The 16,408-nt window shown below is 37.5% G+C and overlaps 1 protein-coding gene across 2 annotated transcripts in view; it reads left to right on the plus strand.

Moving 5' to 3' along the window:
- The first annotated feature begins 870 nt into the window (after positions 1–870).
- The window catches only part of luzp1 (leucine zipper protein 1), a 72,867-nt gene continuing 57,329 nt past the window's right edge, over positions 871–16,408 (plus strand). For both annotated transcript variants that reach the window (XR_009425043.1, XM_059520449.1), the window contains exon 1: positions 871–1,197. The gene's annotated coding sequence lies outside the window, so the exon portion shown is untranslated. The remainder of the gene's footprint in view (positions 1,198–16,408) is intronic.

A 16,408-nucleotide genomic window follows, 5' to 3' on the forward strand; every position in this document is an offset into this window, starting at 1 on the left:
TCAGAATTAAATGTTTTCCATTCTTTTTGGACCAAAAGCAGGACTGTGTGCATTTGGAAGTGGATATAAATTTTTGCACTGAATTGACCATAGAAAATAACACTGTCACGCGTTCTTTCATCTCAACATCAAGCAAAAATAGTGGAGCGAGAGAGTTGTTTTTCTAATGAGAAACCTCAGTGCATTGCTTTGAAATTACTCTAATGAAGAGTAAAAAGAATGCAACCTAAAACAGTGTGGGTCCTAAAAATATAAGGGTGTTTGTGATTTTGGTGGTAGCTTGTGGGCTGAGGCTGTAAACCAGCAATCAGATGCTGGTTCATATCCTGCTTTGGAAACCCAAGGAAGTCAACTTTCTATTGGACTGCTGCCTTTTCAGCAGTGCTTGAATTATTTCTGACCACAATTTTTTATATAAGTTCTTAAGTGAAACACCTAATATCACGCCATTCTATATATGTTGATGGAAATATGTTTAATTTAACCCTCGACTGCACTGGTGCGTTTGGGTAACTTTTTTTTGCAAGCACAATATACATACAACATGATTTTTAATCATATAATTATACTAATATAATTATAATTTTATTAAATATAATTCCATTTTACTAGTGAGAAATAATTTAATATAAACTGCCTGACAGTAGAATATGCTCACCTTGTGCAGTGACGTCACACATTTATTCAGTATCCTACAGAAAATATTCCCGTTGTCAGGTTGTTTTCTATTTACATTTTTGTGTTTAATTTTTACATCTAGTTGTGTGTTTATTTACATTTAAAAAAAATAACACCCTTATAAAAAAAAAGTCCAGCTCTACTTGCGAACTGTTTCCGTTATTCCCCAAGCTAAGTTTCCTCTAGAGCTCAGCGCTGGTCTGATCCGCCGCTCTTTCCCTCTAATCGGCGAAGGCGGGACTGTATTAGCCGGGCAGGGCGTTCTTTCTGCGGTCACAGGCGGCGTAGTCGTTCTAGGGGTGGGTCTTTCTTGGCAAAGGAAAACCCACCTTTTTCATTGTTTGGATCTCGAAGGTATGTGATAGTTTGATCTTGCGGCGCAAGGGAGGGGGTGGAGAAGGAACTAGCGAGGACCCTGCTGAGAGCTGCTCTAGTCATCCTCAAAAAGTCAAATGCGACTGAGTTCTTTGCCCTTCCAGAAAGCTACCTCCGATTGGTCACCGTTCTTCTGTTCAAAAGGTAAGAGAAAATCGAAGCGGGGCTATTAAGCTACTTTAGTGGAAGGGGAGCTGAATTTTGGAATCTTGCCCCCTAGACACAACTCCAAACTGCGGCAACTTTGCCACCCTCCTCCCCCTACTGTTCTCTGCAGCGGAGGAGCTCGATAAGCCGGACTGCGGCGATTTTACTCGAGCTATTTTGTGACTGATGTCGAAATGATAGCGTCGTAGAGATGCGAGAGTAAACTTATCCGGGCCTTTCCAAACGGCGGATGTTTAGTAGCCGAGCGGTAACTAAACATCATCGAGTATGTTCTGATTTTTAGGGGGCTTTACCAGAGATTCCCTCTGTATTCTGATTGAGGCGTTCTACGTCAGCAGCATTGCACTATGTAGCGAAATAAAGTTTACGTTTAAGTAAGAGCATTTAAGCTTGATTTGCACTTTATATGTTGCGCGCGAGCTGTTTGAAATGTCAAACCGAATTAAATTCCTCGCCACGTACACCAGACGTTCCCAAGAAGATTCTGAGTTTCAAACAGGAAAAGTCGCTTTCTCTGAGAACAATACCGCTGACTTTGTGGGAATTTGGGTCGGTTACAAGACAGCGTCTAAATAGAGTAATTCTTACAGAAAGTTTTGCAGTTTTCTATGTGCTTAACATTGAAAGCGTTTTTTTCCTCTCAAGTTTCTGCCGAATAAGCAAGCAAGACTCATTCCGGTGTGGGACTATGTTAAGGGCTTTGGTTGAAACTCAATGAAGCTCATGTTCGCCTGTCAGATATCCCTTGTTAAATTTGGATTTCTGGATCTTAACCTCTAGCTTTTTGACATGAGTCCCGAGTCCCCGACCTGCACTAAAGTTACTGTCGGACGCGGACGCGAATAGAAAATGTATTTCAAGCCGTGGCAATTAATGTTGACAGCCGCTATTAATAAGAGATGTGAGGTGCGTTCACACACAGTGACAGGCACAATTAAACACGTTTGTATTTAAACATACACCCAGCGTTACATGGCTCATATTTAGGCTTAATTTAGAAATGAAAAGTCCAGTTTTTGCCTTGGCCTTAAAATCAGGTGTTTATTTTTGACTTGCGTGCTGTAAGGACAGTGGGATGTCGAGTAGAGGTCAGGAAGACTGATGCTTTCCTCGTGTTTTGGCAGTCTGTGCATATTAGTGTATGTTCAAGTCCATGCCTTCACACTCAAATTTGTTTGATCTCACTGACTACGTTTACATGGACATCAGTAATCTAATTATTTAACTTATTCCGAATAAGACAATATTACGATTAAGGTGTTTACATGAGTTGCTTTTAGAATATTCCGTTCATGTTCCAGTGTTAGTATATGGATCGAATAATTTGCATACGTCATTACGTCACCAAGCAATGCAATTCAATTACTTTTTTTTTTTTTTACAATTTTATTTGTATGGCGCTTTTTACGATACAAATCGCTGCAAAGCAACTTTACAGAAAATTAATGTTTCTATAATATTTAGTAGTAGCTTATCAGTGGCCACAGCTTATGTACATATGCCAGAAATGTACGGAAAAATCAATTAAAGATGTAATCAAACAGACGACGAACAATATTAACAGCAATTATTATGATACAATCAAACTTATAGCAAAGTCTGGTAGTTATGTATGTTGTTTCAGGGTTGGCATCATCTAAGGTCCTCTGAGGAGTTGGCATCATCTCTTCTCAGGTGTTCTGGATCCAGACTGAACTATTATTACTAAACTATTATTGGCCTTATAGGTAACTAATAATATTTTGTAACTGATACATAACTTAATAGGTAGCCAGTGCAGTGACTGTAGAATTGGGGTAACATGATCATATTTCCTTGACCTGGTAAGGAACATCCGACATCTCCTCCAGAATTTCATGTATAAAAATATAGTTCGTCTTTGTTAAGATACCATATATATATATATATATATATATATATATATATATATATATATATATATATATATATATATATATAGTGCAGTTCATTATTTTTCATGCTATGTGTGTAAACAAACAACAGTGAAATTCCTAGTTAATTTGTTAGTTTTTTTGTTCAGGAATTTGAACAAGACATATCATTTACGTTTATGTGTAGATTTTCATATTTATGCACTATTCAGTACCGTTTTGTCGTATAAATAGTGCAGGTAGCGTGTTCTCACTTAAAATTCCAACAAGAAAAAGTGCACTTCAAAGTGTCCAACAATGCACTTGTTTAATCAAAAATACAAATTTGGAATGTTGATCACTTCACACACTTGAAAGTATACATGTATGTAATTTGGTGCACAACTAATGACTCCAGTAAAGGGGGTGTGTTCATTTGATCGATCCAACCAGTGGTGTTGCTTCTTTACAGCCCATTCTCCGATGCTATTGGATTGCACTATAGTTATATAGTGCTGTCCAATAGGCAGGAAAGCAGTTTTATGACACAAAAAAGGCAAATTTCAGTGAATGTAAAAAAAAAAAAAAAAAATAATAATAATAATAATAAAAAAATATACCTGCTTGTTAAATAGAGCAGAAATGATTTGTTGATTAAAATATTAATTCATGAAAAATCTTTAAAATATACAACAAATAATAAACACATGAGTATTCATTTGTAAGGTAAGCAGCAGTGGTGATGGTTGGGGAGCTGACAGAAAAATGAAACACTAAGCACAGAGAGACAGCAACCCCCATACAAGCTCCATTACATTAGGCAGGTGGGGCCCATAAAGCAAGAGAGAGGGAAGACGAGTACAGAGAGGACCTGCCATGACCTGTTCCAGACTCAAGTGCATTGACGGATTTCCAGTAAGGCTCTAGAACACTTGTCTGTGTGTGTTTCAGTATGAACTGTGAACTAGCTCACTCACCTAAAACCATTACAGTTTACTGGCACTTGTATCAAAGCAAATTAATCATATATTTGGAGGAGGTTTGAGATGCCCTCATCCTCAAAAATCATCAACAAAGAAAATACAACCCTGTCCCTGACTACATTAAGCATTAACTATAGGTGCTGTGTTTGGTTGTCACTTGCAAAATTTAGGTCCTGAAGCAAAACCAGCTGATAGCCACTGTGTTAGAGTATGTTCAGCTGGAGATCTGAAACACATTCTAGAGCCGGATGTATTTGCTTTCTGCCAGAAGCCAGCAGACACTCTTGTGTTGTTCTTTGTCCATTTTATGGTGTCTCTCTCCGTCTCTCATGTGTTTTGTGACCTGCTATGCCTTTTCACATGTCTCTCACCTTAGAAGGGCAAAGGTTGATTTCTGATGAGCTGTTATTGTTTGTTATACAAGAGTACATGTGAACTTTGTCAGCTGAAACAGGATGGGTGGGTGTTTATGAGAGCGTGAAGGCAGGGGCAGTTCTCGCTCAAGAGAAAGTATGGAGACCGTTTGCACAACGTTCAGTGATGAATGCCGGTGTGCTGTAATTCCTGCCCTCCCTCTCCACTTTTCTTAATGAGCAGGCCCTGCTTCTGGTTTTGCCAGTTTACTAATTGCTTTTCCACTTGGAGGAAGCATGCAGCAAAATGGATGTTATGGTTATCTGTGTCCAATAAGAGTAATTACCAGACTTAGCACCAGACCCAAGGATTATGGAGAGCTTAAATGACTAGTTTGAGGTTTAAATTGTATATTTCGGTTCAGTCCTGATGTTCCCTCTCTTAATCTTCTCTCTTTCTTTCTCACTCAAATGAACCGACAGACTCTGACACCGCATTGTCAGTAGGTCTTCATTCTGTTATGTTATGGGATAGTTTGGATTTGGAACTTTACATGACATCATTGTTCTCCTTTTTCTGCATGAATAAAGCTGTGATTTGGCACTTCTGCTTAAATGCAAAAGGAAGTAAAATTTGTTATGTATTTTACCACATAGATGTACTCTTTACATGTCAAATGGTAAGGTCACTTGGGGATTAGCTTTGGCATCCAGCAAATGTATTCACAGCACTGCCCTTGACATTAAAATGATCTTGAAAATGGCAATGGATATAGTATATGCATAATCTTGAAAGAAATGACAAAACTTTTTAAGTAATACTTGGTGTCCCTGTGAACTCTGACATATAATGAGGTGTTCATGGGGAAGGGTGACCAGATCTGGTGCACTTCTGAGTCACTCTTCAGTTTTATGTCAGGGAGTAGGAGAGCTTGCTGACAGATATCTATCTTGAGGAAGAGGTGTTAAAGTGTGAACGCACAAAGATTACAGCAGCTCCTCCCACTAACATACATAGGACTGATCTTCACACAGTACCACAGGACTCTAAACAAGGGTGTTTCTTTTGACTATGTATTTTTACACCTGGTTTTAAAGGGATTATGAAAATTGTTATCAGTTATGCTTCCAGACTTGTAAAATGCAAAGAAAGTTATTTTGATAAACCTTTTTCGTTCATACAAAACAAAACTAGATTCCATTGACTTTCTGTGTATAAACATTTTAATTAATATGTTCTTATAGTGATACAGCTTATGCTCTTCTGTGTCAGCCGCGCAACATGGATATGTTTTTTAAATGTATTTATGCTTTGATTTGAACGTAAACTGCCTGCGTTCAGCTCATATTCTCCAAAATGGCGCTACGGTGATGTGGAGGAGGCAAATTGTTGAATAAAGTAGTTATTTTTATTTTCTTGGTGTACAAAAAGTTCTCTCTAGGGATGCACAATAAATATTGGATGATATTTTATGCGCATATTGTCAGTAAAGCCAGATCTTTAATCAGCGGGAAATCTCTACATGTGATTTTACATGGAGCAGCATTTACTATACAGAGCCATTGTTCACTGATAAGCTGTGCAAAACATGCACAAAATATGATTGTGATTTTGTGCAGCTTGTCAGTGAACAACAGCTCTATGTAGTAAATGCTGCTTCACAAGTATTCACGCACATGTAGAGATTTACCGCTGATTACAGAACTGGCTTTACTGACAAGTTGCGCATTAAATATCAGCCAATATTTATTGTGCATCCATAGTATTCTGGTCGCTTCATAAAATTCGGATTGAAGCACTAATGAAAGATGGACTATTCTGATGATGTCTTTCATTCTTTTCTGGACTTTGACAGTGTTTTTTTTACTTGGCAGTGAATGGGTAAGTCACAAGCCTCCCGGTTTTCATCCAAAATATCTTAAATTGTGTTCCGAAGACTAACAAAGCTTTTACCACAGTTAAGCCGCGTTTCCACCGCAGGAACTTTACCCAGGAACTAGGGACTTTGGCCTGGTACTCAATGTGTTTCCACCGCAGGAACCAGGAACTAAATAAAGTTCCGGGTAAAAAAATGCTCCTCAGAAAGTACTTTTTCAAAGTTCCGGAACTTGGGCGCTAAACATCCTGATTGGTTGAGTTCACGCAGCATTGGTTAAATTAAATTAAATTAAATTTATGCATTTAACAGACGCTTTTATCCAAAACAACTTACAGTGCATTCAGGCTATCAATTTTTACCTATTATGTGTTAGCGGGGAATCGAACCCCCAACCTTGCGCTTGATAACGCAATGCTCTACCAATTGAGCTACAGGATCAAGTTCAACCACCATTTATTCGAATCAACATTTTCAAAATATTACTGTTATTGTGTCATGAAATGTAATTTTAAAAGTATGTAAGGCGAGAATGTAGTTGTTTAAAACTCAAATATGTGGTTTATTTATAAAGACAGCGCCTATTTAAAAATGTGTTTCGCCGATCTCTGAGACGGTGAGCTCGAAGCGACCAGCGGGAGCTCAGTCTTCATGTATCCGCCGAGAGCAGCCTCACCTCGGCTAGACCTTCTGATGTGTGCCGCTGGCTCTGATGTCTCTTTAGTGGTTAAACAAAAATATAATTAAGTTTTGGGTAAATCTAACAGGTAATCTTTGGTCTGTATTCATTTTATCTATATGTTAAAATGAAAATAAAAAAGGCAAATTTATATATTATTTCGTTTCATTGTAATGGCTGTATATATACACATATCTTTGAACTAAGAACATTTCTGCAGCTGTTATTATGTTTAAATAAAAACGAAAGGAGGCAGTGGTATTTGATATCCTATTTCGTTTTATTTTAAATGTACAGTGAGGAAAATTGCAGTAGCCAAGGCGAGCTGACTGATGTTATCAAGTACGCTGCTGTTTGCAGATTTACCGGACTTGAGTCGTCGTGGACATCAAACTCCCAAGTTGAATGCACGAAGTCTGAACTATTGAGGATGGATGTCCAAAATCAGTGCACTTTGTATTGAGAAACATGGACAGATCTACGCCACCAGTCTATTTGCCTAATCTTCCTGGTACTTTAGACCGCGGTGGAAACACAGAGAGCAGCAGGTCTGGGGGGATAATAGTTCCTGGGGAAAAAAGTTCCTGGTACAAATGTTCCGGGTAATTTTGGTTGAAACGCGGCATCAGTGTTGAAGCAGCCATGTCAGGGAGATGCTGTGTGTATCTTGGCAAAAGCAAAAGCACTTTATTTGGCCTTCTGAAAGTAGATGCATTTAGGAATTTAAGATTAAGCTGAATTTAAGGAATTTAAGATTAAGATGCATTTAAGATTATTTACAACAGAATATCAATGCATTTTATGGAAGACCGTTTCATGAGCCTAGGAGAGGAGGTAATTCTGACTTTGCTATGACAATCTGGCGCTTCTGAATCAGCTACTGGAAATATGTTTAGTTATTGGTTTAAGTATTTGCTATTGAATGTTCAAATGCAGAGTTTTGCACTTCTTCATCTCTTGTGTGTGTGTGTGTGTGTGTGTGAGAGAGAGAGGGAGAGACAGGGTCACAGAGTGGAGTCAGCTGTCTTAACCACTGCAAACAGATACGAGCTTCATCACTGTGTCTGGCACGCGACTGTTTCCCTTTCGGGCTTGAACTGATGATAAAACTAAGGACACTGTTAACTGTCTTTACATTTATTTTGAAAGATGAAGCTCGCGATTAATGGAAAGGGTCATTACATTTCCAACGAGTGCTTGCAGTGTTCGGCCAATCACAGTGCACTGGGTCAGTTGGCCAATCAGAGCAGACTACGCTTGTCAGAATGCAACACATTTGAGAGAGGCGTGGCATAGAGGACCTACAATAATGTACAGTATTTGAAAAATAATATGCTTTTAGAAATGTCAGCATACTCTGTTACACCAAATTCAAAAATTAATGATCTTGAAAAAAGCATCATATGACCCCTTTAGTACATCTTAATGTAAGCAGGGCCTGTAGAATTTGTTTTATACATTTAACCAAGACATTTATTTAATTTGTTGATGACATTTGGGTTGTGTTCTTTTTAGCACTAATGGGTTGTTCCACAAGGTGGCAACACTGGCCCAGGCTGATGTTTCACAGTAGAAAATAGCATTGACGAGTGCTTGTGTGACTGGGTTATGAGATATCACAACTTTAGTTTAAGAGTACAATGACATTTTTATCTGTCATGAAGAAAAATAGCACATACACTGGACTAAGTCTAAGAGTGTGTGTGTCTACTGTTTGCGTATGTGCACGCACATACTCTAGCACGTATACAAAAAATTAATCTTAGGGCTTAAGGGAAAAAGAGTTACGTTTTTGGAAGTGGAAAGAGAAAGTGTGTCTGATGGTCTCCAATACAGGTTCCTACAGGTCTAGTTGATGTCTAGTTGAAGTTTTTGGCATATTTTCACCCAGACAAACATTTGCCATCATTCTGTCAACAGTCTTTGAATGTATATATATATATATATATTTTTTTATCTGAATAGATTTCAGTTCCGTTTTAAATGGGTGTTCAATGTGCATTGACATGCCAAAAATGTTATTATATTCTGTTTGATGTGTGTAATGTATTGGCCATTGGTGACCCTTGTTGTAGGCATTGGCTATTAAAAAACCCACGCCACTTTTAGCATACAAGAACTCACAGCAGTTAAGTAATAAAGAGGCACACAGCCAGAACTGATATCCCAAGTACTGCACTGCGTCTGGGATTGCTGATTTGTGCTTGGATCTGCTCAGACCTGCTCCTTCTGTGATGTTTTGCATCATAGAAAATACTTGTGAGAAGAACTCATCAAATTCTCCAGTTCTAAGCACTCAAAGTCATCTGTAAAGGATGCAAAATGTCTTTTCTCCTCAAAAGCACCCCACCCTTTCGCTTTCTCACCTGTGCACAAACACGCCTGTGTTTACATTTGAGCATGTGTACCGAATACAGAAGATTTAGTGTGCGTTAAAGAGAAGGTGTGTATTTGTCATTTTTACACCTTAATCCGTGTCGGTGACCAGATTTCAAGTGGTCAGCCGAGACGGATCACTGTTCAAACCGGTTTATTTTGTGCGTCTCAAATGCTTGTCTGTCAGCAAATCATTGATTTTTGACCCTGTTTTTTTCCCTCCCCCGTCATGTGTGACAGTATACAGGCTTCTGTTGAGGAGTGTGAGTGCGAGAGTGGGAGTTTGTTTGAAGTATCTCTAAGGTCTCCTGAAATAGCTCAGCGGAATTGGAGGGATGTACTCACATGCTCTGTGATGGTGTAATGTTCTCTCTGTATCCGAGACGGCACACCGGACACAGCTGCAGCACTCTGCCTCTGCAGAACCAAATGGTTGTATTTAAGTTCATTAGCTTCTGTGCGTGTTTGTATTGGGTGGAGATGGGGAATTCCATCAGGGATCTGGCTGATGGCTCTCAAGCACTCACTGTCCTGATTTCCTTCTACTGTGTTGTGAGGTCTAGTGTGCTACAGAGGGCTAATAAGCCTCTTACAGAATTTTTCCACCTTTTAGTCTATGAATCACTAGGACTGGACGAGGTGCTTGGTATTCACAATATACTTGCCTTGATATGTGTTGGCTATATACAGTTAATTAGTGATTAGAATAGAAAGCATTTTTTTATGGACATTAAGAAAGAAACCTAATGGATGTTAATTAGGAAAGGTAATATCCAGGGTTGTGTTTCCCAAAAGCAGTTAGCTAACAATGGTCATTAGTTCCATTGAACTCTATGGGTAATGGCGGAACTTACGACCATAGTTGCTTTTGGGAAACGCAACCCAGATAAAACGGTAAGACTGGTATTGTGATTATTTCTTCTCTCTGGAAATGTATTAACAAATGATGTTGAAATCATTTTTTTGAATGTGTTCAAACTGCCCATTTTGATTCTGAACTCAAAGAATTCATTGATTCATTTGCGTCTCTCAAAAATGCTCACATCTCTGTTTGACATCTCATTTTTAAAGTATTAAAATACTTCTTTGTCACCATATAATGTTATATTGGTGCATATAAATGAATATGATTAAATATAATTTTCCCTCAATTTTGTCAATTTAGTGAAAACCATTTCTGGACTATTAAATTAATTTATGGTTTAAATTGAATTAAAGGCAGTGTAGGTAAAAAAAATGTATAAATTTTTTTTTCCAAATTTGTTTAAACTTTATTTATATATACATACATAATTAAATGTAAGTACTCTGAAAAAGAAAGTATAAAAATCGAGTGACTGTAGACCTCTCACGACTGTTTTAAAGACAGCTCATTATTTCCATTCACTCCACCCCCTCCCTTCTGGGCTCCTTCCAAAGCCTCTACTATGGCTCGCTAAGTAATGTTATGTTAGCTATATTACGCAGCTACGTGTGCTAATGACACATGCTTCATGAAAAAAATATGTATGATCAAAATACAAAAAGAAAGATTTACCTGTCCAGCAGAAATAAAGCCATCAAGGAGTCACTTTTCAGCCCCTTGAGTTCCCTCAGTTCTCGCCATCGCTGGAAAGCCACGCCGATTTTAACTCGCGTTTTATTTCTTTGTTTATCCAAAGACTTTTTGTTCATTGCCTTTTCTTGTACTGTTACTGTCTTCCTTTTTTGCCTGGTTTGCCTTCACTAACTGCATAGGCTGGTACTGTGAATTTTGCTTGCTGTTTCTCTGCCATTGTTTTGGTATTCCTAGGATCCGTGCCTGTTGAATCAAACGTGCTGTTTCCTCAAATCAAATGTGCACGCGCAAGTGGGCAGGTCATGTGTGGCAAAAGGGTGGTTGCCATGGTTGCGAGAGAGTGACAGTCGCCTAAGCCAATCCTATGTTTCGTCCCGAAATGGAAATAATGAGCTGTGTTTAATACAGATTAAACGGTCTAGAGTCACTCGATTTTTATACTCTTTTTATCAGAGTACTTACATTTTAATTATGCATTGATATATATAGAAAGTTTAAACAAATTTGGAAGAAAGTTGTTTATACATGTATTTCCTACCCTGCCTTTAAGCCTAATCATTGTGAATCAAATTGCCTATAGCTGTTTGGTCAAGATGATGGCTTCTCTGATTGAAGAAAAAAATCACTTTTTTTTAAACAATCATAGCGAATGTATGAATTTGAACACGTGAAAAAGATTGAGAAACATTTCGATATTTTCTTTTTCTTCATTTATACTCAATACTTTTAAAGCAATGTCACCCAGCTCTGCAGATCACTTGGTTTTAGAACTATTCCACATTTCACCTCTTCGTTTACTATGAGGCTGTTGCTTTTTTTCTTCTGCTCTGCGCTGCCTATTTTTACCCTCCACATGGAAACACAAGCAGAGATTCTCGGGTCCAGCGTTGACCTGATTTCCAGTCTAGCAAAGATGTTCAGGCATGGGCAGGGAAAGAGGCTGCGCCCTTCCTCCCTCCACACGGTTTCTCACTGATGCATGAACTCTAGTTTTAGCCGACGTTTTAGCCACGTTGCTGTTTACACACAGTGCTTAGTTTAACGTGAGTGTTATTGAATAAACATTGAATGGACCCATTTGTCAAGCATCTGACAGCTGAAAGATTTTTTGACGAGTGAGCCATTGCTTTTGTAATACTTGTATTTACTAGGGATGCACCAAAATGAAAATTCTTCGCCGAAGCTGAACAAAATGAAACTACCGAGAAACAAAATGAAAATACCGAACCCACTTTTTTGTATTTTTTCCCCCCATTTTGCCAATTATTATTATTATTATTATTATTATTATTATTATTATTATTATTATTCTTTTAACATTATATAAATTAAATAGCCAAAATTTGCTTTAAAAATATATATGCAGCACTGAAATTCTTTCACATTCAGTGACACATAAAAAACTATTGAATTAAAAATTAATAAGTTAGTAAAATAATATTTTTTGGCCATTTTTGAGACCCCCTTCTTGAATCAGGCATTCATTTTTTACTGTACAAATAAATGCAGCTTCGCTGAGCAGAAGATAATTCTTTTAAAACATAAGAAAATATAACAGATCCCAATCTGAACACAATGTGTGAATGCTATAATTAATGCATTAATTGAGCTATTATTATCCTTTTATTCTTGTCTTTTTTATTTTATTTTACAGAACAACATTAAAATCACAATAATAACATTTAGGGATGTGTGATGGGGAAAATATTTAATTGCGAATTGTTTTTTACAGATATTGCGATTGAGATTTTTAAATTTGCAAAGTCAAGCTTCAGCTCAATATTGTCAATAATGTGCAGCACAGTATGAGTATCATTACCCTGCTGAAAAAAAAAATTCTTAGAGTTTCCATGAAACCATTACAAAATTCCTTATTGTTTTTGCCATTATTCCAATAGGAATTACTGTTGTTATATCAAATACAATTCCCATTAAAACCCTGAAATTATTTCAAATTTCAAATGTGCTTTGGGAAGGGTTCTATATATATATATATATATATATATATATATATATATATATATTTATTTATTTATTTATTTATTATTATTTATTTTATTTTTTTTTCCAGCAGACAATATTATAATGGTATAACAAATTTTATAGAATTAACGTAGTTGCTGAATTTCACTAGAAATATTATTTTTTATATAAATACTATAAAAATATGTATATATAACAACTGTATTTCTTTAGTCAATTATTAAAGTACGTTACACTGTATTTGGGATTCTAAGAACAAGTGGAAAATGCTCTGAATGTTTCATTTAATTCGAGTGAAATTAGCAAGCAGTTAGACTGAATTTACATCCGTTTCAAATGCAGAGCTAGGCGTGAGTCAATGCAGGTTGTGCGCGTGCGTCAAGCCTCATCATACTGCCAGATGCGCTCGTGGAGATTTGCGGTGCAGTGCGCGTGAATATAACAGAGCGTTACGAAACAGGCTGCGTGAGTGCGGCAAGTGTGATCGGCTCGTCCGTGACGCGGGATTCGCGCCGCGTGGGGAAGAGAGGAGCGAGTATGAGAAGCATTCAGAGACGGTGAAAATCGCAACGTCTCAAATCGCGATTTCGATTAATCGCACAGCCCTAATAACATTTATTAATTAGTGATGCACCGAAATGAAAATTCTTGGCCGAAACCGAAAACCGAAAAAGAGAAAACCAAGGCCGAAAACCGAAACCGAAACACCGAAAGAAATTATGCCAATTATTCCATTGCATTTATTGCTATGACCATGTACTAACTTTACTAAAATTAAGACATTGCAATTGCATAAATTAATATTAAAGTTTCAAAGATAATTACAATTACATAAATTATAAAAAAACATAAAAATACATAATTACAAATTATGCAATATTTATTAAGCACATTGCAACAATGCACAGTATAAAATAAAATTCAAACTAAAAATGTATCCCACTCATGTGAATATTAAATAATAATGTACAGGCCTACTGGCCTGCAGAAAGGTTTTAAAATGAACTGTTCTCTCATAAAAACAAAGTGCATTTAGGTCAAGTGCATTTGAAATTGTTCTCTGTAGGACTAGAAAGTGCATTACTTCTCCAGTAGGCAAGACTGTTATCACTTCTGGGGATGGGGACTTCAGACAGATAACCATCTAGCTGTTGAGCAGTTGAGCTTGTCATCTGCCTGACATTTGAGAAATATTTGAGAGAGTGTATTTAAATAGGGGCAGGGCATAAATAATTTGTTTTATCAAATTAAAGCAGAAATCTAGCAGAAAATCTAGCAGAAATATGGCTACAATCTGATATTATGTATGTATATGTATATATATATGTGTGTGTGTGTGTGTGTGTGTGTATATATATATATATATATATATAGGCTACTGTAAATAAAATGTCACATATATAGTAGCCTAAGAACTAGAACAATAGCCAATGTATTATTATTTGAGGCACTTTCTTGCAGAATTTCACTGAAAATATCAGACAACGAGGGTGAATGCCAAGAGACGAGTCTTTTTTCCGCGCTCTGATCTGTCTCCTGCGCTTGGCGCTTCTCCGTCTCCACGCGGGTTCCCCGCATCCAGCGCGGCCTGGATCATTTCTCGTGCGCTCTGCCTTATTTCCGCATCCAAGTAATGATCTTTATAACGCGGATCAAGCACATTCGCGATGAAGTGCAGAGGATCCGAAAAGATCTCAGTGAGACGTGTGCTAACAGACTCTATAAGACTGTACCTTTCTTTGTTCTCACTTCGTGGTCCGTCTCAATCTCTTTGTTAGGAGACGCTTTAGTGCTGCGAATAAAGGAATAAGAAGAGAGAGAATGTTCTCACTGGTGTGAAGTGAATGTCGCGGGGAGCTCGTGGTCTGCGCTATGCAGGTGCACGTTCAGGTCGCGGTTTCTGTTTGCGTCATCATCACAACATTTCGGCCGTGTTGTTTCGGTGATAAAAGTCTTTCGGCCAAAAACCGAAAATGCTCTTTTGGGCCATTTTCGGCCGAAAATCTTCGGTGGCCGAATATTCGGTGCATCCCTATTATTAATGATGATGAAGTTCTTGCTTTTTCTTAGCTTTTATTTTGGCAGAAACCCGCAGGACGACCCATGTGCTTTTTTTGTTGTTGACAACAGCAGATTTATAAATTATTCTCTTTACTAATTTGGGAAGATGTTTATTGCACGTATCACATTGCCACATGCCTTGTAAAAATGTATAAAAATGTTACTAAGCAACTGATGAATAATACTGTTTCAGTGCAGATTTTGTTTAAATACATGCAATTCATGCATGTTTAAATGCGTGAACTTTTGCGATTTCAATAATCATACAGTAACCAGCAACAACCACCCATTCCATTTCTCATCGAAGACATGCTGTGCAGTACTTAACAGCCTCTGCTGTCTGTGCTTGAAATAATTTTGCGTCTTTCTCTGACACTTTTAAATGCTTCCACACTGAAAACGTGTTTGTTGCATTAGTTGGCGCCTCTATTTGATCGCGTCACGTCAATGTTCGGTACAATTTATTCTGACTTTTTGCTTATTCTGTTTAATTTTGGTTGCCAAACGTTCGGTGCATGCCTAGTGTTTACTCCAATCTTTGAGTAATGCAGCAAGGAGAATTTAGGAGAATCATATTTTCCTTTATCTTGAACATCTGCCATCACTAGAGATGTAACGATTTACTCAACTCAAGATTCGATTTGATTCATTGTTTCTTTGTGAATTTGAAATATAACAAAACAAGTAAGTAACACAAATAAAAGAAATCTCTTAAAAACAGGCTTTGTCTGTGCTCTTTCCATTAAACTTGGAGGTAACCAATGGATTTTAATCATGGTCCAAACAAAGATGCAGCATAAGTGCAGCATGAGTAGGTTTTAATCTAAATTAGACTGTATAATTTCGAAATTTGAAGCAAAAACAGAATGATCAGTTTTCAGTTCAGTTTTGTGAAACTATACTATATAAAACATATGAATGAAACAGCAGACGAGCTGAATGAGATGCAGATTCACTCTCTGTCAGCAGGTGGCTGGTCTGCTAATGAACAGCAGCGATACAGCCTCTCCTGGGTTACCGCTGTAAACAAAGCAGAACTACGCTTATGAACAATACTTTAATTATGCATCATTCAGAGGCAAGATGAAAAGAAAAATACCACATAAACTTTTCTAAAGATAGTCAGTTCCCCTCAGAGATACAGTCATGTAAATTCGTACTCCAATTGTATCGCGTTTTTTTTTGGCGTTTCAACAGATTTGAATCCTGACATATTTTAATTGATTTTCAACCGGCTCGCGGTTAATCGTTGCATCCCTAACCATCACCCATCATGTATTTATGCTCTATATAGAGAATAGCAACGTTAAAATGTTTGAGTGTACTAGAGCCTTGTCCTGAATACCACCTCGAGCCTTGCAATATGCCTCCTAAGTCCACACTTTGACATAATGCTGGTTAGTAGGTTAGTATTGGTCCTTCGCTAATATGACAGCCACAAGTTCA

This window comes from Carassius carassius, chromosome 32 (assembly GCF_963082965.1).
Source record: "Carassius carassius chromosome 32, fCarCar2.1, whole genome shotgun sequence".
NCBI classification, from domain to species: Eukaryota; Metazoa; Chordata; class Actinopteri; order Cypriniformes; family Cyprinidae; genus Carassius; species Carassius carassius.